Source organism: Panthera leo, chromosome B3 (assembly GCF_018350215.1).
Source record: "Panthera leo isolate Ple1 chromosome B3, P.leo_Ple1_pat1.1, whole genome shotgun sequence".
NCBI lineage: Eukaryota > Metazoa > Chordata > Mammalia > Carnivora > Felidae > Panthera > Panthera leo.
The window spans coordinates 47,571,878-47,588,530 of NC_056684.1; the positions used below are offsets into that span (position 1 = coordinate 47,571,878).

At 35.8% G+C, this 16,653-nt stretch overlaps 1 long non-coding RNA gene and 1 pseudogene across 1 annotated transcript in view; both read left to right on the top strand.

The window, feature by feature from the left end:
* Nucleotides 1–16,653, top strand: part of LOC122221182 — a 118,760-nt gene that overhangs the window by 30,844 nt on the left and 71,263 nt on the right. The window lies entirely within an intron of this gene.
* On the top strand, nucleotides 13,931–14,391 carry LOC122221181 (annotated as a pseudogene).

Sequence of the window (16,653 nt, forward strand, 5' to 3'; positions counted from 1 at the left end):
TTGGGAAGAGTTTGTATTGAATTAGAATTATTTATTCCCTAAATGCTTAGTAGAATTCACTAGTAAATCCATTTGGATTTGGAGTTTCCTTTGTGGGAAGGATTTATCTCCAAATACAATTTTTTAGTATATATTTATATATTAAGTTATCTCTTTATTCTTGTGAGCTTTGGTAGTTTGTGTTTTTCACTAAATTTCAAATTTATTGATTCACCGTTATTCATAGTATTCCTAAATTGTCCATTTCTCTAAACTATCAAATTTATTGATTCAAAGTAATTCATAATATTCCTTTATTATCCTTTTAACATCTATAGAATCTATACTAGTGTCACCTCTCTTATTCCTGATATTGGTCATTTGCATCTTCTCTCTTTTTTCCTCATCAGTGTAGAAATTTTTTAATTTTGTTAATCTCTTCAAAGCAAATAGCTGTTAGTTTCACTGACTTTGTTCATGATTTTTGTTTTTTTATTTCTTTGATTTATTTTCTCTGATCCTTATTATTTCTTTTCTTTTGTTTCTTTTGGGTTTAATTTGCCCTTTTTTTCTAGTTTCTTAAGGTAGAACTGAAGTCATTGATTTGAGATCTTCTTTTTTATTTTATTTGAGAGAGAGAGAGAGAGAGCATGAGCAGAGAAGAGGGGCAGAGGGAGAGAGGGGGGAGAGAATCTCAAGCAGGCTCCACACTCAGCACAGAGCCCAATATGGCTAGATCCCATGACCCTGGAATCATGACCTGAGCCAAAATCAAGAGTTGGACACTCAATCGATTGAGCCACCCATATGCCCCAAGATCTTTCTTCTAATAGAGGCATTAAAGTGTAAATTCCCCCTTATGTCCTGCTTTAATAAATATCACAAAGTTTTAATTGCTTGTTTTCACTTTCATTCAGTGCAAAATCCCTCATCAGGGAAATACAAAACAAACCTCACGCCACTCAGAGTGGCTAAAATGAACAAATCAGGAGACTATAGATGCTGGAGAGGATGTGGAGAAACGGGAACCCTCTTGCACTGCGGGTGGGATTGCATACTGGTGCTGCCGCTCTGGAAAATAGGGTGGAGGTTCCTCAAAATATTAAAAATAGACCTACCCTATGACCCAGCAATAGCACTGCTAGGAATTTACCCAAGGGATACAGGAGTGCTGATGCATAGGGGCACTTGTACCCCAATGTTTATAGCAGCACTCTCAACAATAGGCAAATTATGGAAAGAGCCTAAATGTCCATCAACTGATGAATGGATAAAGAAATTGTGGTTTTTATACACAATGGAGTACTACGTGGCAATGAGAAAGAATGAAATAATGGCCCTTTGTAGCAACGTGGATGGAACTGGAGAGTGTGATGCTAAGTGAAATAAGCCATACAGAGAAAGACAGATACCATATGGTTTCACTCTTATGTGGATCCTGAGAAACTTAACAGAAACCCATGGGGGAGGGGAAGAAAAAAAAAGAAAAAAAGAGGTTATATATATATAAAATGCCTTATATGTCTTATATGCCTTATATAATATTCATGTTGTCATATTTTTACATATAAGCCCCACAATACATTGTTATTATTTTTTATTTGAACTGTTATCTTTCAAAGAGATTTATAGATTAAATTTTTATGTATTTGTTTAAGGAGTTAGGGTTTCCATTGCTCTATGTTGCTTGTGTCCATCTGGTGTGATTTTCTTCTGTCTTAAGGATGTCTAACATTTCTTACATAGCAAGGGTCTACTTATGAGGAAGATTTTCAGCTTTTGTATGTTCGAAAAGTCTGTATTTAGCCTTTGTTTTTCAAAGATATTTTTGTTAGGTATAGAATTAGTTGTTGATACTTTTTCCTTTTACTATTTTAATATTGTTGCATCACTGTCTTTTCTGTTGCATTGTGTCTGAAAAGAAACCTGCTGTTATCCTTGTCTATGTTCCTTTCCACATAATGTGTCTTTTTTTCCCCTCCTACTTTTTATATATTCTCCTTTTCACTGCTTTTGAGCAATTTGATTACTCTGTGCCTTGGTGTAATTTTTTCTTGTTTCTTATATTGGGATTTGTTAAGGTTCCTTAATATTTGGGTGTATAACTTTCATCAGTTTTGAAATATTTTAGACTTTTATTTCTTCAAATATTTTTCTGTGACCTTCTCTTTCTTGTAAGGATTCAAATTTCACATGTATTAGGCCTTTGAAGTTATCCTATAGGTCCCTTTTGCTCTACTAATTGTTAAAATGATTATTTTTCCTCCAACTTTTTATTTAAATTCCATCTAATTAACATACAGTGCAATGTTAGTTTCAGGTATGAAATTAAGTGATTCATAGAACACCTGGTGCTCATCACAACAAGTGCCCTCCTTAATACCCATCATCAGTTTGTTTACTATAGTTAAGAGTCTATTTCTTGGTTTGCCTCTTCCCCACCATGTTCATTTGTTTTGTTTTTCTTATGGTATTTGTCTTTTTATGATTCATTTATTTTGCTTAGCATAAATAGTCTCCAAGTCCATCTACATCATTGCAAATGGCAAGAATTTCATTCTTTTTGGTGGCTGAGTAATATTCACAGTACCACATCTTCTTTGTCCATTCATCAGTCAATGGACATTGGATTCTTTCCATAATTTGGCTATTGTTAATAGTGCTGCTATAAACATCAGGGGGCATGCATCCCTTCCAATAAGTATTTTTGTATCCTTTGGGTAAATAACCTAGTGTAGTGCAATTGCTGGGTGGTAGGATTGGTAGGATAGTTCTATTTTTAAATTTTTGAGGAACCTCCATACTATTTTCCAGAGTGGCTGCAGCAGTTTGCATTCCCACCAACAGTGTAAGAGGGTTCCCTTTTCTCTGCATCCTCACCAACACCTGTTGTTTCCTGTGTTGTTAATTTTAGCCGTTCTGACAGATATGAGGTGATACCTGACTGTAGTTTTGATTTGTATTTCCCTGATGATGAGTGAGCATATTTTCATGTGTCTATTAGCCATGTGTATGTCTTCTTTGGAAAAGTGTTTATTCATGTCTCCTGCCCATATTTAACCTGGAGTATTTGTTTTTTGGATGTTGAGTTTTATAAGTTCTTTATATATTTTGGATACTAAACCTTTATCAGATATGTCATTTACAAATATCTTCTCCCATTCTGTAGGCTGTCTTTTAGTTTTGTTGACTTTTTCCTTCACTGTACAGAAGCTTTTTATTTTGATTAAAGCCCAATAGTTTATTTTTGCATTTGTTTCCATTGCTAAAATTACCTTTTTATGTTTAGTTTTGGGTAGTTTCCTTTGCTATAGCTTCAAGTTCACTAATTTTTTCTTCTGTAATTTCAAATATGCTGTTAATACTACCTAGTATATTTTTCATTTCATCTATTGTAGTTTTCATTTCTAAGAGTTTTAGTGGGTCTTTTTCATATCTTCCATGTATTTACTGAATATTAAATGTGTGGCATACAGTTTTCATGTCTTTATCTATTAATTATTTCATCTCTGTCAGTTCTGGGTTGGTTTTGATTGATTGAATTTTCTCATTGTTAAGGGCTATTTTTTTTTCCCCTTGCTGTATTTCATGTCTGACAAGTTTTGATTGGAGTCTGAACATCGTGAATGTTACTGTAAGTAGATGCTGGATATTTCTTATAGTCCTAGCAATATTCATAAGTTTTGTCCTTGCACACAGCTAAGTAACTATGAAATAATTTGGTCCTTTCTAATCTTGATTTTAAGATTTGTTGGGCAAATTGAAGTAGTGCTTAATTTATAGCTAATTATTCCCTACGTCAGAGATACGGTCCTTCTATGTACTTGGCCTAACGCCTTGTGATTCATTAGGTTTTCCAGTGTAGCTGGTGGGATGGTACACTATGTACTTTTTTGTGTCTGTGTTACTCAATATTTTATCTGTAAGATTTATCCGTGTTGTCCATGTATCAGCAGTTTGTTTTTTACTTATAGATGTTTAGCATTCTCATGCATGAATAAACGATAACTTATTTACTAATTTTGTTATCGATGGACATTTAGGTTGTTTTGTATTATCATGAGTAAAACTATTGTGAACATTCATATACAGAATGGTTTGATAGGTGCTTTGACAGACTTATGCACTAGATGCTGTGGCATCACAAATGGATATTTCTGGGGAAGGTGAATCTTGAGTTGAGTTTTTAGGGGAGTAATAAGTGACTAGATGAAAAAGCAAAGGAAGATATTCTAGATAGAAGGGAGATTCATAGGAACTGAGAAGAGAATTAGCAAGAAATTACAGAGAAGGTGAGCAGAGAGGAGGCCAAAGAAATAGGCAGACATTTCCATGATAAAGTAAAAGGTCTAAACTCTGAAGAATTTCGAATATGTAATCACATAATCAGGTTTTCTTTTAATAAAAGCATTTCTTTTTTTTTTAATAAAGATTTTATTTTTTAAGTAATCTCTACACCCAACGTGGGCCTCAAACTTACAACCCCAAGATTAAGAGTCACATGCTCTGGGTGCCTGTGTGGCTCAGTCAAGCATCTGACTCTTGGTTTCAGCTCAGGTCATGATCTCAGTGTTTTGTGGGTTTGAGCCCTGTGTTGGGCTCTGCTCTGATGGTGCAGAGCCTGCGTGTGATTCTCTGTCTCTGTCTCTGTCTCTCTGTCTCTCTCTCTTTCTCTCTGTCCCTCTCCCACTCACCCTCTTTCTCCATCAAGATTAAAAAAAAAAAAAAAAAGAGTCGCATGCTCTACCGACAGAGTCAGCCAGCAGCAAGGAACCCTTCAAGAAAAGTATTTGTGATCACAGTGTAGAGAATGGATTGGATGAGGGTGAGATTGGAGATTGGGAGATTGTGAAGAAGGTGTTGCAGTAATTTAGTACAGAAGTAATAAGGCCTGAAGCCATAACTGTGGGAAAAACGAAGAGAAGAAATATTTGAGAAATTTTGAAAAGGTAGCCTCTTGTGGAGAGAGAGGAAAGAATAAAAAGTATTTTAATTGGGTGATTTGACATGGTAGTTCATTCACAAAATTTTGAAAAAGAAGAGGAGCAATTTTTAGGAAAACTTGGTGAATTAAATTGCAAAAAGCAAATGCAAAAAGTGAAGACATTTTTAAATTGGTATTGAAGAGGTTTCTTGCAATATTAGATTGCAAAATATTAGGTTATGAAGCTGCAACAGTTAAGTCACCATGATACTCTACCAAAGAAGGTTTGAATTTGAAATTTATGTGTGATAAAGATACCAAAAACAATATTGAAAAAAACAAATTGGGGACAAAATATTTCCAAATATATAACAGAAAAAGGTAACTATCCATAATATATACAATTCCTTAAGATAAATAAGAAAAAGATTTTTTTAAAATAGGAAAATAGGTAAAGGATTTAAAGGGGCAATTTACAGATAGGATGAAAATGAATGTAAGAAATTGTTAAACCACTGGCTAAGAGGTTATAACTAAAATTCAAATAATAAGATATAATCTTAACATTTCAGTGTAGAAAAAGGTAAAAATATTTAAGATACCAAGTGCTGGCTTGAGAATAGGAAAACACTCACATATTGTAAATTGGTGCAGTCTTTTGGAAAGCAATTTGGCACGTACTTTTTGACCTTGAATCTGTTATAGGACCTTATCCCTCAGAAATATTTGCACTACAAAACAAAAATGTACTTCCAAGGATACTCATTTCAGTGGCCTTATAATAGCGAAAAATTGGGACAGGTATAATTTAACTAAGGGTTTCATAAATTATGATACGTCCATACAATGGAATACGATTCATATATTTTTTAAAAATGAAGCAGATCTGTTTATGTACAAAGAATTGATAGCCACTTACAATATTTGTAAGGTTGAAAGGTCAAGTTTCAGAAAAAAATGGCAGGTATGATGACATTTAAAAAAATAAACATGCAGTATATACCAGGAACTGGGCCATTAACTAGAGATCCAGCAAAGAATAAAGTTGATAGAGTCCCTGCAATTGTGGAGGTAAAAAATTATTGACAGTGATTACAACTGGGGAATGAGATGGTGGCAATTGGGGGGTGTGGTGGGAAGAATGTTTACTTTTTACATATGTGGACTGTTAAGGTTTGTCAAAAAGCAACTTTTGCTTTTGTAACTTAAAAACTAATTTTATTTTATTTATTTTTTTGATTGAGTACTCTGTAATTAGAAGATACCCGTTTTCATTCACAAATGAAAAACACAAATTAAAACAATGGGATTCCAGTTTTACTCTTATGCAACAGATATAGATGTTATCATCTCTAGTATTGATAAGGGCTATGGAAGACAATTGGTTTTTTTTATGGTTTGTATGTATTTTAATGCCTCTATAGGAATGCAAATAAAACCTCAAAATCAGGTTATTAATTTCATAAAAAGACTGTCTTCACAAGCATGGGAAAAATATCACCAGTTGTTAATATCTAGATTTCTAATAGTTTTTTTTTTCTTTTTCTGAAATTTATTGTCAAATTGGTTTCCATACAACACCCAGTGCTCATCCCAACAGGTGCTCTCCTCAATGCCCATCACCCACTTTCCCCTCCCTCCCACTCCCATCAACCCTTAGTTTATTCTCAGTTTTTAAGAGTCTCTTATGGTTTAGCTTCTTCCCTCTCTAACTTTTTTTTTTCCCTTCCCCTCCCCCATGGTCTTCTGTTAAGTTTCTCAAGATCCACATAAGAGTGAAACATATGGTATGTGTCTTTCTCTGTAAGACTTATTTCACTTAGCATCACACTCTCCAGTTTCATCCATGTTGCTACAAAAGGCCATATTTCATTCTTTCTCATTGCCAAAGTAGTATTCCATTGTGTATATAAACCACAATTTCTTTATCCATTCATCAGTTGATGGACATTTAGGCTCTTTCCATAATTTGGCTATAGTTGAAAGTGCTGCTATAAACATTGGGTTTCAAGTGCTCCTATGCATCAGCATTCCTGTATCCCTTGGGTATTCCTAGCGGTGCTACTGCTGGGTCATAGGGTAGATCTATTTTTAATTTTTTGAGAAACCTCCACACTGTTTTCTAGAGCGGCTGTACCAGTTTGCATTCCCACCAACAGTGCAAGAGGGTTCCCGTTTCTCCACATCCTCTCCAGCATCTATAGTCTCCTGATTTGTTCATTTTAGCCACTCTGAGTGGCGTGAGGTTTGTTTTGTATTTCCCTGATGAGGAGCGATGTTGAGCATCTATTCATGTGCCTGTTGGCCATCTAGATATCTTCTTTAGAGAAGTGTCTATTCATGTTTTCTGCCCATTTCTTCACTGGATTATTTGTTTTTCGGGTGTGGAGTTTGGTGAGCTCTTTATAGATTTTGTATACTAGCCCTTTGTCCGAATGTCATTTGCAAATATCTTTTCCCATTCCATTGGTTGCCTTTTAGTTTTGTTGATTGTTTTCCTTTGCTGTGCAGAAGCTTTTTATCTTCATAAGGTCCCAATAGTTCATTTTTGCTTTTAATTCCCTTGCCTTTGAAGATGTGTCAAGTAAGAAATTGCTGTGGCTGAGGTCAGAGTAGTTTTTTCCTGCTTTCTCCTCTAGGGTTTGGATGGTTTCCTGTCTCACATTCAGGTCCTTTATCCATTCTGAGTTTATTTTTGTGAATGGTGTAAGAAAGTGGTCTAGTTTCATTCTTTTGCATGTTGCTGTCCAGTTCTCCCAGCACCATTCGTTAAAGAGACTGTCTTTTTTCCATTGGATATTCTTTCCTGCTTTGTCAAAGATTAGTTGGCCATCCTTTTGTGGGTCTAGTTCTGGGGTTTCTATTCTATTCCATTGGTCTGTGTGTCTGTTTTTGTGCCAATAGCATGCTGTCTTGATGATTACAGCTTTGAGGTAGAGGCTAAAGTCTGGAATTGTGATGCCTCCCGCTTTGGTCTTCTTCTTCAATATACTTTGGCTATTCGGGGTATTTTGTGGTTCCTATAAATTTTCGGATTGCTTGTTGTGGCTTCAAGAAGAATGCTGGTACAATTTTGATTGGGATTACATTGAATGTGTAGATTGCTTTGGGTAGTATTGACATTCTAACAATATTTATTCTTCCAATCCATGAGCACAGAATGTTTTTCCATTTCTTTGTATCTTCTTCAATTTCCTTCATAAGCTTTCTATAGTTTTCAGCATACAGATCTTTTACATCTTTGGTTAGGTTTATTCCTAGGTATTTTATGCTTCTTGGTGCAATTGTGAATGGGATCAGTTTCTTTATTTGTCTTTCTTTTGCTTCATTATTAGTGTATAAGAACGCAACTGATTTCTGTACATTAATTTTGTATCCTGCAAATTTGCTGAATTCATGTATCAGTTCTAGCAGACTTTTGGTGGAGTCTATTGGATTTTCCATGTATAATATCATGTCATCTGCAAAAAGTGAAAGCTTGACTTCATCTTTGCCAATTTTGATGCCTTTGATTTCCTTTTGTTGTCTGATTGCTGATGCTAGAACTTCCAACACTATGTTAAACAACAACGGTGAGAGTGGACATCTCTGTCGTGTTCCTGATCAGGGGAAAAGCTCTCACTTTTCCCCCATTGAGGATGATATTAGCTGTGGGCTTTTCATAAATGGCTTTTATGATGTTTAAGTATGTTCCTTCTATCCCGACTTTCTTGAGGGTTTTTGTTAAGGATGCTGAATTTTGTAAAATGCTTTTTCTGCATCAATTGACAGAATCATATGGTTCTTATCTTTTCTTTTATTAATGTGATGTATCACATTGATTGATTTGTGAATGTTTAACCAGCCCTGCATCCCAGGAATGAATCCCACTTGATCGTGGTGAATAATTCTTTTTATATGCTGTTGAATTTGATTTGCTAGTATCTTGTTGAGAATTTTTGCATCCATATTAATCAGGGATATTGGCCTGTAGTTTTCTTTTTTTGCTGGGTCTGTCTGGTTTGGGAATCAAAGTAATGCTGGCTTCATAGAGTGAGTCTGGAAGTTTTCTATTTTTTGGAACAGCTTGAGAAAGATAGGTATTATCTCTGCTTTAAATGTCTGGTAGAATTCCCCTGGGAAGCCATCTGGTCCCGGACTCTTATTTGTTGGGAGATTTTTGATAACTGATTCAATTTCTTCACTGGTTATGGGTCTGTTCAAGTTTTCTATTTCTTCCTGTTTCAGTTTTGGAAGTGGGTGGGTGCTTAGGAATTTGTCCATTTCTTCCAGGTTGTCCAGTTTGTTGGCATATAATTTTTCATAGTATTCCCTGATAATTGCTTGTATCTCTGAGGGATTGGTTGTAATAATTCCATTTTCATTCATGATTTTATCTATTTGGGTCATCTCCCTTTTCTTTTTGAGAAGCCTGGCAGGAGGTTTATCAATTTTGTTTATTTTTTCAAAAAACCAACTCGTTTCATTGATCTGCTCTACAGTTTTTTAGATTCTATATTGTTTGTTTCTGCTCTGGTCTTTATTATTTCTCTTGTTCTGCTGGGTTTGGGGTTTATTTGCTGTTCTGTGTCTAGTTCCTTTAGGTGTGCTGTTAGATTTTGTATTTGGGATTTTTCTTGTTTCTTGAAATAGGCCTGGATTGCAATGCATTTTCTTCTCAGGACTGCCTTTGCTGCATCCCAAAGTGTTTGGATTGTTGTATTTTCATTTTCATTTGTTTCCATATATTTTTTAGTTTCTTCTCTAATTGCCTGGTTGACCCATTCATTCTTTAGTAGGGTGTTCTTTAACCTCCATGCTTTTGGAGGTTTTCCAGACTTTTTCCTGTGGTCGATTTCAAGTTTCATAGCATTGCGGTTTGAAAGTGTACATGGTATGATCTCAATTCTTGTACACTTATGAAGGGCTGTTTTGTGACCCAGTATGTGATGTATCTTGGAGAATGTTCCGTGTGCACTCGAGAAGAAAGTATATTCTGTTGCTTTGGGATACAGAGTTCTAAATATATCTGTCAAGTCCATCTGATCCAATGTACCATTCAGGGCCCTTGTTTATTTATTCATTCTGTGTCTAGATGATCTACCCATTGTTGTAAGTGGGGTATTAAAGTCCCCTGCAATTATTACATTCTTGTCAATAAGGTTGCTTATGTTTGTGATTAATTGTTTTATGTATTTGGGGGCTCCTGTATTCGGCGCATAGACATTTATAATTGTTAGCTCTTTCTGATGGATAGACCCTGTTAATTGTTATATAATGCCCTGCTTCATATCTTGTTACAGCCTTTAATTTAAAGTCTAGTTTGTCTGATATGAGTATGGCTACTCAAGCTTTCTTTTGACTTCCAGTAGCATGATAGATAGTTCTCCATCCCCTCACTTTCAATCTGAAGGTGTCTTCAGGTCTAAAATGAGTCTCTTGTAGTTAAAAACTAAGTTTTGGGGCACCTGGGTGGCTCAGTCGGTTGAGTGTCCAACTTCAGCTCAGGTCATGATCTCACACTCCATGAGTTCGAGCCCCGCGTTGGGCTCTGACAGCTCAGAGCCTGGAGCCTGCTTCAGATTCTGTGTCTCCCCTCTCTCTGCCCCTCCCCTGCTCATGCTCTGTCTCTCTCTGTCTCAAAAATCAGTAAAAACATTTGAAAAAATTAAGAAAAATAAAAGCTAAGTTTTAAAAGAAAAAGTTATATAATTTCAAATTACATTTTCAAATATTTAAAGCTAATTAATGTTTTTGAGAATGTGAAGAAATGGGTGCTCTCATACTCTCCTGGGAGAGCATGTATTTGCTTAAATATTTTGAAGAGTAATTTGGTAATGTATGTATAATATACCTTAGAATATTTGCTTTGATACAAAAATTCTACTTCTAGGAATTTCTCTTAAGGAAAAATTAAAAAGCATGAGAAAGCTACAAATATGTTCATTGCAGCTTTCTTTATAATGGTATTAACTTAGTAACAACATAAAAATCCTTCAACATGGGATTTCTTGGGGCACCTGGAGGGCTCAGCTCAGATCATGATCTCACAGCTGTGGGATTCAGCCCCTCGTTGGGCTCTGTGCAGAGTGTGGAGGCTGCTTGGAATTAAAAAACAAAACTCATGGGATTTCTTAATTAAGTCATGGTACATACATAAACTTTTAAATGGCTATTGACCTCGTAGTTGTTGCCAACCTAATGGTCATCACTTTCCTCTTCTCTCTTGTTAACAGAATTACCATTTTTTTTTTTTAGGTATTGAGGTAATATGCTCAGGGAAGGTGGGCGTAGTCTGAGGAGTGAATTGTGATGACAGTGGTAATCCAATATCTATGTGTTTGGTTTAGAGGTCAACAAATGAGTTATTTCTGGTCAATGAGACACTAACGTTGTTCTTCTTGGAGCTTTTGGGAAGGTTTTTCATCCTGATAAAAATACATACATGAGGAGGAAACCCTGCCCATTTGTTCCTGTCTTTAGATATTTCATGTGAGGATATAAGAATGCGGTGCTTGCAGCTATGTAGCTATCTTATGACTCTGAGGGAAAGCTATGAGAATCATAGAAGTGCCAACTCAAAGCTTTGCGTTGTTGAGTGGTATAGTCGCTTTAAAACTATCTAATTCAAGACTTTTTATCTGTTTAATTTCCCTTTTTCGGAGTTCCATTACTTACAAATGAAATTACTCTGACTTATAAAACACTATAGATAATGAAAAGAGTTCCAACTCTGAAGTTAAACACAGCTTGGTTTCAAATCTTGGGTAACTCTTACTAGGGCTACTCCACTATTAGACCATGGACTATTTACTGAAATTGTCAAAGCCGTAGTTTTTTCATCTGTAAAATAAGGATAATAATATAACTTCTATCTTATAAGGTTGTAGTGTGAAGGTTAAATATATATAGAGCTTACCACAGTACCCTCAGTAAAATCTCAATGAATATTGGCTATTGATAATTAAAGCAGCAATATTAATCTATACTGATATGAAAGAATGTACATTATATTAAGTGATAAAAGGACAATTATGTATGGTAGTTAACCATTTTGTGAAAATAAATGTATATTCTGAGAAAAAGTCTAGTAATATATACTAATCAAAATGTTAAAAATAATAATAATCTTTGGCTGTTAGGATTACTGTTTTAATTCTCTCCTTTATATTTTCCTAAATGTTCTAGAATTGTTTTAATGATTATATATTCCTTTTTATATATTTTTAAAAGCTAGTTAAATTTGGTAGGAGGTAGGAAGAAGCAAAAAGAGTGGAAGACCTATAGAGGATATTTAGAGGAAGGAGTGAGAAATAAGGATGAGTATTGTTGCAGAAGCAAAGGAAGGAACTGATTTCAAGAAGGGAGTAGCCAACATTATTGAATGCTTCTGAGGAGTGGCCAGTTAGTGGAACACTGAAAAGCGTTCATGGAATTTCACAATATCAAGTCACCTTAGAGTTGTGTCAACCAAGAAATCAGAGTGTACTAGAAATGAGAAGGAAATGCGTAATTAAGAATTGGATTCTGGGGCTCCTGGGTGGCTCAGTTGGTTGGGCATCCGACTTCTGCTCAGGTCATGATCTCACCGTCCATGAGTTCGAGTCCCGCATTGGGTTCTCTGCTGACAGCTCAGAGCCTAAAGCCTGGAGTCTGCTTTGAATTCTGTGTCTCCCTCTCTCTCTGTCCCTCCCCCCACTTGCATCTGTCTCTCTCTCTCTCAAAAATAAAATGAAAACATTAAAAGAAATTTTTTTTAAAGAATTGGGTTGAGCGGTGCCTGAGTAGCTGAGTTGGTTAAGCATCCCCAACTTTGGCTCAGGTCATGATCTCGAGGTTTTCAGGTTGGAGCCCCACGGTGGACTCTGTGCTGACAGCTCAGAGCCTGAAGCATGCTTCGGATTCTCTTTCTCCCTCTCTCTGCCCCTGCCCCCACTTGTGTTTTCTCTCTCTCTCTCTCTCTCAAAAATAAATATTTTAAAAAAAGAGTTGAGAAGTGGACAAGGTAAATGTATATTAATCTTTCAAAAAAATTGGTCGTGAAGAAGAGAGATAGGGCAGTGTTTTGGAAAAAAGCCAGTAGAGAAAGAGAGAGAGAGAGAGAGAGAGAGAGAGAGAGACTTAAGTTACAAAACATAAGAAGAGTTGCTAGGGCAAGGACCCTAGGGAAGTGGAAGACAATGGTATCCAATTGTACTTGTATGGGGAAATCATCTTCTACAAATGAGAACTTTCACAGTTCACTCAGTAGTGAGTTTTTCTACTCTCTTGCTTATATATTTTGATGAACAGAATTTCATAATTTTAATAATAAAACATAAATCCCATTATTGTCAGTGATTTTATGTCTTATAGAAATAATTTCTGACTCCAAGTTCAGAAGGATACTCTCCTATATTCTAAAAATGTTAAAGTTTGCATTTCATATTTAAGTCCATAATCCATCTGGAATTGATTTTTGTTTGTAGTATGAGGTAGGGATTCAATGTCATTTAAAAATTTTGGATAGCAAATTATTCCAGCCTGATTATTTTTATCCATTGGTGTTCAATGTCTTGGTATGTGAGTCATGTAAATGGTATACAGGAGCCAGCTCATAGCAATTTGTGAAAATTGCTAACATCTCCCCCCAGTTTTGAATTTAGTGAAGTCTTTCTGGCAGCTTGAAATTAGCCAAGATTGTAGTATTTACACCATGGAAATCAGCAAACAACTACAAATCAAGGCTGTTTGACTGGAGAGCTGACTTATTTGTGATGATTTGCTCTTAAAAAAAAAAGAGAGATTCTGGGGCGCCTGGGTGGCTCAGTTGGTTGGACGTCGGACTTCAGCTCAGGTCATGATCTCACGGTTTGTGGGTTTGACCCCTGCATCGGCCTCTGTGCTGACGGCTGAGAGCTTGGAGCCTGTTTCAGATCCTGTGTCTCCTTCTCTCTTTGCCCCTCTCCCACTTGTGCTCTGTCTCTCTCTGTCTCTTAAAAATAAATAAATGTAAAAAAAAAATTCTGTCTTTCCGCGGGAACCACCAACTTCCAGTAATTTGCCAAAATGACCAACACAAAGGGAAAGAGGAGAGGTATTCGCTATATGTTCTCTAGGCCTTTTAGAAAACATGGAGTTGTTCCTTTGGCCACATCCATGCGAATCTATAAGAAAGGTGATATCGTGGACATCAAAGAATTGGGCACTGTTCAAAAAGGAATGCTCCACAAATGTTACCATGGCAAAACTGGAAGAGTCTACAGTGTTACCCAGCATGCTGTTGGCATCGTTGTAAACAAGCTAAAGGCCAGATTCTTGCTAAGAAAATTAACGTATGTATTGAGCATATTAAGCACTCAAAGAGTCGTGATAGCTTCCTGAAGGGTGTGAAGGAAAATGATCAAAAAAAAGAAGGACGCCAAGGAGAAAGGTACTGAGGTTCCACTGAAGTGCTAGGCTGCCCCGCCCAAGAAGCACACTTTGTGAGAACCAATGGAAAGGAGCCTGAGCTGCTGGAACCCATATGAATTCACAGCATGATAAATGTAAAAAAATAAAAGACCTCAAGACTGTAAAAATGTTTCCCTTATTTGAGTAGCTGTGTGGTGTCCTCTCCCTCAAAGAAATATTTAAAGCAAACTTTAATTGTGTCCTAATTCATTGGGTGATGTCTTTTTTTTTTTTTTTTAATTTTTGTTGTTTATTTTTGAGAGAGAGAGAGACAGAGACAGAGACAGAGCATGAATGGAAGAGGGGCAGAGAGAGAGGGAGACAGAATACGAAGCAGGCTCCAGACTCTGAGCTGTCAGCACAGAGCCGGATGTGGAGCGCTAACTCACAAACTATGAGATATGACCTGAGCTGAAGTCGGATGCTTAACGGATTGAGCCACCCAAGTGCCCCTCGGGTGATGTCTTTGTTCAAATTTGGTGGTTTATTTCTTGCTGAAAGATGTGAGGTGGTTTATTGTATACAGCAGAATATACTCAACTGGTTAGGAGCTGACAGATATTACTTATAAAATATTTACAGTAGTTTGAAAATAGTCCCTCTAAATCACTAAGAAAAAACAGTTTTAAAAATACACGAAAGCTTATCTGTTGCATTGTATTTAAGCTCAGGGAAAGTGGAGTACTTGTAATTGTATCCTGTCTTAAATAGCTGTGTTTTAAGGATAAAGAACTTGCCTTTGAAACCTATTACTTAAAAATAGATTGTTTAAAGCACTGTGTCTGGTTCCTACTAAACCGTTTTCCCTATCATTTCCTGTTACTGTTTCTTCTATATGGTGCTCTAGCTATTAGGAAAAATTTGTTTATTGGGACTGCTCTTTCTTGCCCCAGTTCCTTTGCCTGAAAATACCTACCTTTCTAAAGTTGGTGAATTTCTGATTGTCCTTTGTTCATCTTGAGTGTCTAAGTGAACCTTACCTGATAAAGGTATTTTAAGGAATGAAAGTGTTTGGAATCAGAGGAGAGAAATTCTAGTTTGGGATGATAGAATAAAATCCCTTATATATGTTCCCACAGCGGGGGAAAAGATTCTAGATACTTTATTATTATTTATTTATTTTATTATACTTTATTATTTACTTATTTTAAGATTTTATTTTTAAGTTATCTCCCAACACACCCAACACAGGGTTCAAACTCACAACCCTGAGATCAAGAATCTCATGCTCTACTGACAGAGCCACAAGGCCCCTGGGTTGCTAATACTTTATTTATGATTGTCACATCTATGTTCATTAATGAGATTGATCTGAAATTTTCTTTCTTGTAATACCCTTGCTTGAATATGGTATAAAAAATATTCTATTATTATAATTTAGTTGAAGAGTGCTTATTTTGTTTGTATTCTCTGGAAAAGCTGATTAAAATTGAAATTAACTCTTCTCAGTAGAACTTGCTGGTAAAACCATTTGGTCCTGATTCAGTGTAATGTGTGGTGGTGGTGGTGGTGTGTGTGTGTGTGTCTGTGTCTGTGAAAAGATTAAAGATATTCAAGATAATGAATTTCTGTATTGGTTATAAGATCACTTATGTTTTTATGTTTTTTTCTTGAGTCTGTTTTCTAAAAACTTTCCACTTCACTCAAATTTACTAAGAAAAGACTTTCTTAATATTCTTATGTTTTTAATTTATGCTGCAGTTATTTTCCCTTAAATTTATAATACTTTCTTTTTTTTTTTTAACGTTTATTTATTTTTGAGACAGAGAGAGACAGAGCATGAACGGGGGAGGGTCAGAGAGAGAGGGAGACACAGAATCTGAAACAGGCTCCAGGCTCTGAGCTGTCAGCACAGAGTCCGACGCGGGGCTCGAACTCACGGACTGCGAGAGCATGACCTGAGCCGAAGTCGGCCGCTTAACCGACTGAGCCACCCAGGCGCCCCTAATTTATAATACTTTCACTTGTGTTTCTCTTTCTTCTGATCAATATTGCCAGAGGTTTGACAATTTTATTCGTGTTTCCTTTGTTGATACTCTTTTGTGTATATTTGTTTTCTATTTCATTAATTTATATTATTTTCTCACTTTGAATATCTTTTTTCTGTTGCACTTTATATAATGTTTTAATGTTTTCAGCTTATGTCATTCATTTTCAGCTTTTCTTTTTTCTAAGATATGGCCATATATTTCCTCTAGTACTGCAAGTTTTGATGTGTACTGTTTTTCATTATCATTTAGTTCCATTTTTTCTTTCACTATATTCTTCTTTATTCCATGAATACTTTAGAAACATTTTGAAATTTTTAAATGTAGATTTTTAAAAATATTTTTTTGTTA